Raw genomic sequence first — 12,511 nt, 5'->3', positions numbered from 1 at the left:
AAGTAAACAAAGATGATAAATGATGAACAATACATAGCTACGTTTGAATTCCACAAAACAGCCCATGTGCAGCTAAATGAAAAAGGAGGATGAAGATGTTCAGACTGTCAAGTAGGATATGCATGAGTAAGTCAATTAGTTTGAAAAAAACGTGAAAAACCTTAGGTACCAGTGGGCGCTGAAGTGAGACAGATAAACGATTAAGATAACGGAAACTATAAAGATAAGATGATGATGGTAATTGAATTGAATTGAAATGGAAACAAACCTTTGACGCTGAACCTATAAAACCAGAAACATGCTCTTAATTAGGCAGACAATTCAGTTTGTTATCATTTTTTGTTTTGTTTTTATCAGTGCTTTTGTGTAAATGACATTTGAGGAGCTGACATTTGGCACCGGAATTCAATGAGTAATCAAACATGCATTGTGATTTGAACAAATGTTGCCATCACATACCAACACTAAGACGGTAAATCACTCTAACATGACACTGGTTAAGTAGATGCATCCTGCACAATGCTCTTGATCACCTTCACCACACCTGATACAACAGGAACTCAAGTAAATATACTGTGATTCCACCCAGATTATACTATAGCAGTTATACTCCACAAGGTGAGTTTTATAATAACAGGTGATAATGGCTGACAGCACTGCCACTGTGCTCAATGTGAGAATCGTAACTAATAAAACTACACTATTCAAAACATTGCACCATCACAGCTTCAGAAGCTTTTTAAGTAACATCATCAACATTCAGTCAGTGCATGTGTAACACATGTATGCAGTAGTATCACATCATAGGCTTGTATTTACAAGGTAAAACATGGTGCAGGCCTTATTTTTAGTCGTTTTGGTCCCTGTAAAAATGCAGAAGCTTTTCAAACCCAAGGTTGAAAAATATATTAAAATCTACACAGCCATGCTGAAAATACATAGGGGTTTAATTAAATTTACTGCTGGCTGGTTTGTTCATTGAGTTGACTGAACTGGTATATTGTTCAATTTGAGGTTCTAAGATGACATCTGAAACAAAACCTCTGTTTTTTGCAAATCTCAAACAACCTCAGAATCACTCTTAATTTCATTGGGACCTCAACAGAGAATTTTGTGTGAAGAGACAAATCATGTGGTTGCTGTCATTTTCCAAAGTGTAAATCTGTCTGATGGTGGCTGTGCACTCGCCCTCAAATCACCTGCTGTGGCATCCTCCCCTGCAGCATCACTTCACGATGACTGAGGGGCTCAGGGAGCTACACAACAAAAACTGGATGTCTTCATCATTACAAGTGCAAGAGAGATACACACAACACTTATGAATGAGATTATATTCCGTTTACCATCATTAAAAATATCAACCTGTAGCTTTATTAATATGTAGTCATGATTTACAAGCACGCTGCTACAGTCTACCATCCCCTCCAGATACAGCAGGGAGTTCTGGAAGGGTCAGGTATCATCCTCACTGCTGCCTGGGCAGAGTGCGACTGCTGGGTGGAGGAACCACAAGTTCCCAGGAGATCAGAGTGGCGAGAGACTGCGATTGATTTCTGGCTGAACTGACACTTCTTCACATCTACACAGGTACAGGCAAGAGTGTTGTGATCCAGGCTGCTTCATCATCTAGGCCCTCTTGTACAACCTTAAAGGCACTGACTGTATAGAGCTGCTTGCCGTTGCATAACCAAGCTTCTTGCACTGGGTGGGTGATATAGGTGCCTTAAATTGGATAGATTAGATTAGATTAACGATACAAATCAGAAAATACTAGGTCAAAACCTAGTATATGGCTGTCAGGCAGTTTCAGCCCCTTATCTTTCCTACTGTCTGTGCTCACATATACATATACTCTGCCGTTTTTACAGTATGTCTTCTCAGAGAATTTTCTAATTCTCTCATGTGATGGTAAAATAAACACCTTTGGATTTCAGACCGTCGGTCAGACAAAACACATAATTGAATTCAATCATTTTGAGCTCTGGGTTGTTGTGTTGCCCTTTTCATTATTTTCTGACATTTTATACATCAAATGATTTATTGATTAATTGAGAAAATAATTCTCAGATTAACTGATAATGAAATTAACTGTAATTTGCAGCTCTAGTGCCCCAGCCATTGTTGAGAACTTGAACCAGATCTCAGTCACACTCCTTTCTCTTCTCTGTAACCACCACATTGCCTCTTGTGCTGTTGAAGTTTAATATTTGTTAATATGGTGTGATGAAATACAAAAAAACTTTTATTACGGTTGAAGGTGGATAGCTGCTATTGAGGAATCTGGTTTGTGAGGTTGCACCAGTTCATATAACAAAACTAGTGTTCCAAGATGAACAGTTCAATTTATACTATACTGATGTGACCCTTTCTTTCAGCCCCAGAGAGAAGGCTTTTCTATTTTGTAAGCAGAGGATGGTTCCATCATTAGCTCAGCTCCACCAGGTAGGCACTTTGCTGAGCAGGCTAAATGCAAATATGAAATGTTCAGAACATTAAATGTGAGAAATAGGGAGCAGCAGTGAGATGTTGGTGTAGCACTTGATTCTCTCTATGGTTTAGAGTTGAGTTTATTTTGCTGCCTTTGTTGATTCTAGCAACATCTTACTTGTTCCTGCACTCAAGTAGCCAGAGCCAGTGCTTTCCTTGCTATTTCAAAAAAATGTACTGAGCTGAGCCGCCTGATTTAAAATCTTCTGTTATAGTTGTAAATGGGGTCAGATTATTTTCTTGCTTTCTTCACCAGCTAGTTGCTAACCTTTGTCTATTTTCTGTTTGGTAATTACCAGGTCATTTACAGTGAATTTCTCAGAGCTGGTTTTCTAGACCTGTATGCCTATAAGAGTTGATGAGAGCATCTAAGATTCAACTTTGAGTACATTATGGGATGATACTATCAGTCAGTCTCAGCACAGTTTGATGTAGAATTTCTGGATGGCTGCATATCCATAGGTCACATTGAAAATTGCAATGTACTCAATTTTATTCTAATTAAACCCTAAACCTTTACTCAGTTTTTGACTCACACAACAGTCCTATGGGGTAGGAGAACAGAAGAGAAAGAATTGCTCTAATTGCAAATGTCCAATTAAGGGCCAAAGGCTTTGCCCATGAATCCTGAAGTTGAATGGCAAAGTGATCTCTTGTGTGCTGTACACTGAGCTAATGCCTCACCATCTTCTGGGGGTATAGCAAAGGTGAAACGTCTCATTAAGTCAATGACACCATTATTTCTGGTGTCTCTTACAATGACATCATAGTTCAAATGGTCCTAAAATATCTAAACCTTCTCTCTAATCTACTGACTCAAATTGACCTCTAAATGAACAAAACAATGTGACATTGAAAGGAGGCTTTTTTGTATGTGTGAATCCAGGTGTTTAAATTTTGATGAAAGACATTTTTGTCATTCTCAAAGTTCTTTCTCTAATATTTGCAACATCCCCGTGCAGATAGATGAGACCTCTGCCTGGGCAGCCAGTAAGAGTAATTCTTGACTATAATTAGACAAAGGAGAAGAGGACAGGGTAAAAATAGGCACATCGTTTTTTTTTTTTTTAAGCAGAGCTATTTCTGTCTCATTTCCTCATACAAATTCTGACAAGTCATTATTTGAAGCCATTGTGTCTTCTTGTTTTGGCAGCTGGGTCATTGCCATCATTATTCACAGTATCATCCAAGATTCATCTCTTCATCTGCTCAGGCGCTTCAACATTTTTCACTTCCTTTTTTTCTCCAGGGACTGTACTGTAGTTACTAATGCTGACACAACTTTGGTTATAATGTAGTGGCACAGGTTGACTGCAGTATACATAAATCTATGTGAAGCTGTTTGGGTTTCAGAAGCGGGGGCCGCAGCAGCCCATCTCAGCCCAGTGTCTGTTTTCACTTTATTGATAATGTCACACAAATCTGGTCAAATAACAGATATATTTCAGCAGCCCTGACACTCCTTTGCTTTGCTCAGAGAAGTCTGATTGGGCATATGTGTCCTACACGACATTCACACAATTACTTACATTTAGACTTTTATGTGACCCAGAGCCACAACAGTCACGTATAACATTCTGTTACTGTACTGTAGCAGTTAGGAGATAATTGTATTACTTGGCATTTATAATGATAAAAGAGAAGTGAGTTTTTTTCTTATTCACCAGCACTGATCTAGATTTCCCCTCTCTCTTCTCTCTCTTGGGATTAGGATTTTTATTTGTGGTCATCTTACCTCTCAAAAATTACTCTCTAACCACTGTGCCAACTAATCAGTACGACATTTTTCTTGTGATTGGTGTTTCTGCCTTGGACACCAAGACAAGAAAGCACTGGAAGCATTGTATCATCTTAGCAACCAAGTTTCAAGATTCAACGTTTTTTTCTGTCCTATGCTAATTTCTGAGATTCAGAGTATGGACGTTGATGGTATATTTCTGTGCAGTAATTACATGGTATTTTTGCACTGTACAACCAAACTGTGGAGGGAGGTAAAATGCTTTTCCATAGATTTTCATGCATCTGCACCGGCGACAGCCAGAGCCATTGGCACTATGTTTTCCGGTTATCCGTCCGTCTGTTCCATTCTCCTGAACACAATATCTTAGTTATACCTTTTAGAGAATTTCTTCACATCTGGCACAAACATTCAATTGGACTCAAGGATGAACTGATCAGAATTTGGTGGTCAAGGGTCAAATATCACTGTGACCTCACGAAACATGTTTTTGGCGCTAACACGCAAATTCATATGCTAATTGTAACACAATTTAACACAAATATCTAATAGAATAAAATGATTACTTTATAACATTCTATTCAATTCAATTGTATGTCTATAGTGCCAAATCACAACACACTATCTCAAGGCACTTTACAAGGTAAGGGTTTTCTATTCAAATGGTCAAAGTTCAACTTCGCTGTGACATCATGATGTTCTGCTAAAACACTCCTGGCTATTATTCAATGCTGTAATTCAGAAGGGAAGATTGTGACCATATTTCCTGCAACTTTGCTGGTTGCAGAGGCATACAAGGCAGTAATTCTAGTTTGTTCAAGTACTGGGTCCTTTTATTTATTTATTTTTTAAGTAACCACTTTATGGAAATGCCAAAGTATTCCATGGGAGATATGGAGCAGGACAAGCTTTCAGTACCTGTTAGATTCCATTTTTAGCAGTGAGGGAGAAGGTGTCATGGTGACCCTGGCTCCATGTTGCTGCAACTCGCCTGGGGGGGTGCAGCTGGCAGGCAGAGTTTGGACTCAGCTGGCACTGCTGGAGACTCTTTGGGTGGGTGGTTGGTTAGGAGGGGGCAGATGCGTGAGACACCAGAGCCAAGGTGGCTGGGGTTCCCATGCCAGAGGCCAGGGCTGCCCCTCAGCATTGTCTGCCTGTGTGAGACTGCTCATGCATATGTGCTCTTGCTTCTCTACACTTATGAAGACCTTGTCTCATAAGTGTCCTGCAAGTGCAAGCAATGTGCTGTTCCTCACTCATGTAAATGGCAATTTTTGTACTTTAGCAGAAGAAAAGAAATGTTAGAAGCAAAACAAGAGGGTTGCTTTCAACCACTGGAGACAGCTGTTGGACTGATAAATAAACAGCTGTTGCTGACATTGGCTATGTAGGAAAAGCAAAATTTACAAATAGCTCCTTTAAGGTTAGAGCTGGGGGTTAAGGAACAAAAACACTCAATGAACATGTGGGTTAAGGTTTGAGAAGTCACAAACTACAGTAAAATTACGTAAGTTTATGTATTTCATTATGTTGTGTCACTTTGATATTGCCAGAGAATTTGCATAACAAAAATAAAGACTGTGTTTTTAAATTTGAAATATGCAATTTTTCATCATTGAAAATAAAATGTTCTTTTAGTTGTAAAGATAGAGGATTAAAAATCAAAGCAAGACAAAGCAAGTCATTTTACAAAGCTGCAGGTGTACTGTGTTTATGAAATATGGCAGAGAGGAAACTTTGTTTGTATGCAAATGTTAGTCAACCCTTGGGTCCAACATCAGGGAAGTAGTAATCTGAAATATCTGATGGCGCTCACGACTGGACAGTTTGTTCCAGGCTGTCTTTGTCCTCACTGTGCACAGGAACACAACAACTCCCAGGGGGCTTGTACTTGTCACTTAAGGGAGATGTTCACAGAACATTTGTAATTTGTGGCTTAAATAATTGTCCTGAACTTTTTTTTTCTCATTTGTGCTCTTATGCCATTAATACAGAAAAGTGATCTTAACTTTAAAAAAGCAGAAATGATTGTTTTTCTGTATCTCTGTGCATGTTGACATTTGTATGTGTGTGTTCATAACAGCAGGTGGCAGATGGCCCATAAGGTTTCTGGAGGCTGGAGGGCAGCTGTAGGAGTCCACTGAGCCAAGAGAAGACGTCTGCACTAACCGTCTGTCAGTCTTTGTCAGACAGAATCACAGGCTTAAAGCAGAAATATTGGCATAATCCATCTTCAAAAACATGTTGACATGACTACATCACACAATTTCGGCAGGTTTGTTAGTTGCACATTTACGTTGCCAATCTCTGTTCTGTTCTACCACATCCCAAAACTGTTATATTTGATTCACGTCTGGTTACTGGTAAGGGCACTGACATTGTCATGGTCATGAAACTAGGTTGAGCTGACATCATCATGCTGGAAGTGATCCTTAGAAGGAGGTAAAATGTGGCCATAAAGGGATGTAGATGGGCAACAGCAATACTCAGACGGACTGTGGCATTCAAACCAGGATTTATTAGTATTAAACGGAAACAAGGTGTGCCAAGAAAGCATTACACCACCAGCAGCAGCCTGGACTCTTGACACAAGCCAAGTTGGGTCCATAGATTCATGCTGTTGATGCCAAGTTCTGACCCTACCATCTGTGTGCCTCAGCAGAAATCCAGACCATCAGACCAGGCTACATTTTTTCCAGATAGTTTTGGTGAGCCTGTTCCCACTGCAGCCTCAGATTTCTGTTCTCTTCTTGGCTGACAAGAGTGGAACCCAATGCGGCCCTTCGATGTGAAGTGCATTGAGAGATGCTTTTCTGCTCACCACAGTTGTAAAGAGTGGTAATCTGAATTACCTAGCCTGTTGTGTGTGAAAACCCTGGGAGGTTGGCAGTTTCAGAAATACTTGAACTACCGTGTCTGGCACCAACAATCATGCCATAGTCGAAGTCACTGAGATCACATTTTTTTCCCAATACTGATGTTTGATGAACGTTAACTGAACCTCCTGACCTTTCTCTGCAGGACTGTATTCACTGCTGCCACATGATTGGCTTCTTGAATTAACAAGCAGGTGTACAGGGATTCCTAAAAAGTGCTTGGTGAATGTATACTCTCTGTATTTGATGGGTTTTGCAGCTTTGAATTTTCTATGTTCCTACTAGTGATGGAGTGCTTAAAGCCGCATTTTACCACCATGAGGTTTAAAGTCTCCAGAGCAACTTCATAGCAGCAGAACCGTGACAAGCTTCCAGGACATAGTGAAGAACATAACACTTCTGCTGGAGTCCTTTTTCTCACAACCTTTGAAATGTAAATCCAGTATTTTCTCACTTTCTATCTCTAGTCTGATGTTCTGATAGAAAATATCTGGGTCTCTTGAATGATGGATGTACCTTTCTCCCCACCAGCCACTTGTTCGCTTTGGTTCCCAGTTGATTCATGTTGTAGCATAACATCAAGTTTTCTTCTGAGCTTGTTTGCTGAGGGTGGCTTGCTATGGTTTTGTATGGTTAATTTGCTGAGAAATATTGGTAGTCATCATATGGACAGGTGAATTTGGTGTTGATTCTCGGTGGGATTTACAGCACAGTACCAGTATCCCTCTCTCAGCACAGGGAGTAATTTGATTCTGTATTAATATTAAAAGTATTTATTTATTGAGCTTTAAGTAACGTTACACACACATACCCGACTACTGTATATGTCATCAATTTGCTGATGTTCAGTAGGATTGGAGTTGTCTTGTCATTAAGTATTTTGATTACTTTTCAGTGTTAGTATTCTTCTTCAACTTGCCTCATCCACTTCCACTTGGTAATTTCCCTAAAATTGCTTTGGACAACAGAAGGGGATGTGAACTTGTTGCTCTCTATCAGAAATACATATTTCCTTGTATGAATGTAAACGGTGGGTTTAGAAAGAAGCATTTTCACCTTAATTCTGTTTGATATGAATTCTGTCAGAAGTGGAATTTTTTGCTATACTGCAGATAACAGAACAAACAGCACAATGAAGAAAGGAACGCACATCAACATCAACAATCACTGTAAGTCTTTTTTGCCTTTAGGTTTTTATTCTATTTGTCACAGTTGACCAAGAACTTCCCCAAGAGCTTTCTCTCAGCTTTTCTTATGACTTCATAAAATAAGAAAATGGTATGAAGAATGGGGGGGTAGAGTGCCCAAAAATATGTCAACCACATCTCTATCATATGTTCCAGATATTCTCTATAATAGGCCTCTCTTGGTCATTAACCCCAGGTAATCAGCTGTACTATCCCAGCTGAAAATCTGCCATCTTACTGCAAACTGTTTTCCAGTTGAAATGTCTTAGTTTGGCTGTAATGGGCTCCTCCTCATTTTATGGCCTCTTATGTTCTTCAGCACATTGCCCTTTTCACACGCAATTACCTCCTTAGCTCCATTTCAGGCTCATTAGCAGGACTTGCCAGCTTATCCTTCCCTAAAACCAGAAGATTCAAGGAAAAAAACAAAACGTTAAAGTGAGCTGAATTGACTACCGGTTTTCTCATGTCAGACCTGTGTGGCAATGGAAAGGATCACTAAGGGAAGATAAATGCTAGTTTAAAGTTATTATGTCAACTTACTCTATAATGTCATCTATTTGGCCACTCACATTTTAATGATTTCTGTTTTAGATTCTTCCACATTTATTTTAAATCACCTGAGTGAAGGTGAGATTAAACCCAAAGAGGTTTGATCTCTGCAACAAACATTCAAGGTGTTTATGAGCAATAATCTGATCTGCAGCCCTCCACCACACTGAATGTTTCTGTGTATAAAAGAGGGTCAGCTACTTATTGTCAGATGTAAGCCCATGTAGCAGAGGCTCAGTTGCATGGCTGTGGCAACATTTAAACTCAGATAACCTTCAGAGCAGGGCTCAAAACCTTGCAGTCAGCAAACGGCAGCTAGTCATTACGTTCACATTGCCTCATGGCAAGGTCCCTTGCCACCATGTTAGATGTAACTAGCCTTTTGATGTCAGTACTTATTTGCCCATTTTCAAGTACATTTGTACAGTTTTGGCCTCTAAGTCACAGGTGCACTCTGTACAATGAGGTGTGAGAAAAAAGATATAATAGGATTTTAAAATGTAAAGTGGATGAATCAGTACATTAAACATCAAACACAAAATTGCATAATGTTTTCAAAGTGCAGAAAGTTTATGGTAGTTTGGCCATTCTCATTTAAAGCCTCATCCAGGGGTCTGAGCTGACCAGGATGTTGCTTGACCTCAGGATATGAATGGATGTTTTTGAAGTTCCTAGAAGTTGGACATTTTGTTATACCTTGAAATTCAGAAATAGTTTTGAATGCAGAACTGGAGCTGCCAGGACCGTAAAGCCAACAATAACAATATTTACTGAGGTTAACAATAGAGCAAGACTTAAGTGATTAGACTCCATCAGTGATAAGTATCATTCAGCATAGGTCCACATGAAGCTACAAGAGTGGACAGGAACCCCCCAGGAGTCTAGATGCCTGTGGTGGGGGAGTGAAGGCAGAAGATGTTTGATGAAAACGCTAAAGTTAAATATTCTTAAGATGGTGATGAAGAGGTGGTGGATTCATTTGATGGGTTGGATATGGCAACACCAGAATTGTGAATGCACTGTAGGGAATTCAAAAATGTGGAAAACTGGAAGTGAAAGAAAAGATTAGAACAGGAGGAAACAGCAGAAATTCACCTGTAAGGGGGTATAGATACAAGATGAGAGAGAAGCTCTTCATCGCGTTGTAATGGTTTTTATGGTTTTTACACACAACTAGCAGAGCTTTTCAGTAACACTGCAACCTCTGAAGACTTATGCCAGATATGCAAAGCACTGATGTTTTACATGAGTGGATCCAGGACTTTTCGGATGGTGACCTCATAAAATGAAGCGGTGTCTACTTATGTACCTTCATCACAGGTTCTGCTTTAGTGGACATGAGTGAGCAGTTCAACCAAAGAGTTAGTTGAGACTTTTTTTTCTTTAAAAATCTAAAGAGGTGAAAGTATCCAATATTTATAAAGTAAAACATGTAAGAAATAGTGGAAAGTCAGAAAAGAAAAACACAACAGAATGTGTAACAGAAATATATGCTTTTCTTTTTTACCGCCTTTATCATCTTGTGACCACTTATATATATATCTTAGGAACCTTTGGGGGGTCCTGACTCCTACAGCAGTTTAGAAATTACTGTTTTGCAATCCATTTGGCATTGTGTTTACTTAGCAGTAGGACCTGTGCTCATATAACTTTAAAGTCAAAGTGGCACACTTTAAGCCGTAATAAGTTGCCAGAGGAACAATGAACAGTGTTATGTACAGTCTGGTCATGATTGTCATAAGATAAAATCTCATTCTCCTTAATAATATGGCCAAATGGAAAATGAAGAGGCTTGTGCTGAGAACTGACCCTCATGGGATCTCAAATCATGACTAGACATGTCCTGAGTCTGAGACATTAAAGACGTGAGACTGAAACTAGTTTGACCCGGGTTGACCAGGAAGTGTTTCTCCTCAATATCTGATGCAAAATTACATTGGAAGTATTTGGATGTTTCATGTCAGGCAAATCATAGAAACATCCGTTCTGCATCTGAACCAGTGCAACAGATGACCTGTCTGCTTGTGTCTCTGTGTAAATTTCAGGTTTGTAATATATTACAAACAAAGTTACAAAAAAAAGAAAAAAAAAAAAAAAAAAGAAACACTGTACCTGTAAATTCTCCAGATTACAGTACTATACAGGCCAATCTTCCACTGAGGACATTGAGGTCATGTCTGCTCTTTTATTATTGTGAATTTTGGAGTTCTAGCAACCTGCAGGAGTTTACGATTTAAAAACTCACGTATGGTGAATATGGTACGCAGATATTTATGAGCCTTCGGTATTTTTATACTCCACCGGTTTAAATTTGACTACTTTTGGTCCTGCAAACTGCAACTACTTTAACTGTAATCACAGAGACACAAGGAAGATAATATGGCGAGGACCAAAATACACCAGTCACTCAAATCTGGATAAATAATAAAGACATCAGTCTACTTACCTCATGTGGAGACGAGAATAGCTCTCTGATGCAACATCACAGGAGAGAACTTAACAAAAGCTAACCGTGCAGTACACTTAGCTGCAATTCACAGTGGGATTAAATATTTAGTGACACAACTCTTAGGGTTTCTCAGCGTCTTGCAGTCCAGTTTTGTATTTGGGTCTTCCTTAGCAACAGACATCTGTTTGGCGGATGGTTTAGAGCAGGTTCGATTTTCTGCTGAAGACTTGACATTAACAAGTGCATTATATTTTGGTTTACATTCTGATATACCCCCTTATTTATCATGTCCCTCTTAGAACATCAAAATACTTACTTCTGATGTAATCAAGTCAGCTCTCTCTCTTTTTCTCTGTGTGTGTTTCTCCTTATAGCCCCAGGCTAAATCAGATAAAGCAAAGTTATGTTACCCTGATTCAGTCTCTTCATTCACTATTCTTGCTGTCTGGCACAACTTCATAACATTTTTTTCTTTTACAGAAGAGAAGTCTTCCAGAGGGATTTATGTAAGTTGCCATGTCTGGAGTAGTCTCAGTTTGGATCCCATCTGATCAAATATGAACATAGATTTTATTTTATTTGAAACAAGGTTCCTTTGTCAGCGTCACTTGATTTTGGTGGAGAACCTACTCTGTCATTCAATACAACAGTTTGACTTAGGGGAGAGGCACAATTGGGAACATTTTAAGAGGTGAAAAAGTTAGATATATCTTTTTCTTCAGTCTTTGTATTTGTGAAGTGCTACATCCAATACAGAAGTGCCCTCTTGTGGATGAGATTCATATCTCCAAGTCTTTGCACAGCGAGAGACAAAAAAGTAGCTTTGCAACAAAGAAGTAAACAAAAATGAGTAAAAGACAGCTGAGGGACAATTGATTACAACAGGGCAGTTTATTAATGACTCAGAAAGCAAGTACATATTATCAATAACACAACAAAGTTCGAGAATGCAGTCAAGACCATGGTCTCAGGCATGTAGTACCCTCTGATGACAGAGGTTGATGTTGGTTTTCTTAACCTGCCAGACATGAGTGATAAAAAACTTCAGAAATGTGCAGGTCATTGTAGAGTTTAGTAGGTAAGAATGTTTCTGTCTATAATTTCTGTTGTGTAATAGCAACATAATAAGACCTGTAGTATGAGTAAAAACACAAACATATTACTTCAAATGAAACATATGATATGAATATAATTATTGCAAAGAATGCTGAAATATATATTC

This window comes from Trachinotus anak, unplaced genomic scaffold (genome assembly GCF_046630095.1).
Source record: "Trachinotus anak isolate AG129_WGS33_773 ecotype Australia unplaced genomic scaffold, CSIRO_AGI_Tana_v1 ptg000010l, whole genome shotgun sequence".
NCBI classification, from domain to species: Eukaryota; Metazoa; Chordata; class Actinopteri; order Carangiformes; family Carangidae; genus Trachinotus; species Trachinotus anak.
Note: the sequence above shows the minus strand (reverse complement) of the source record.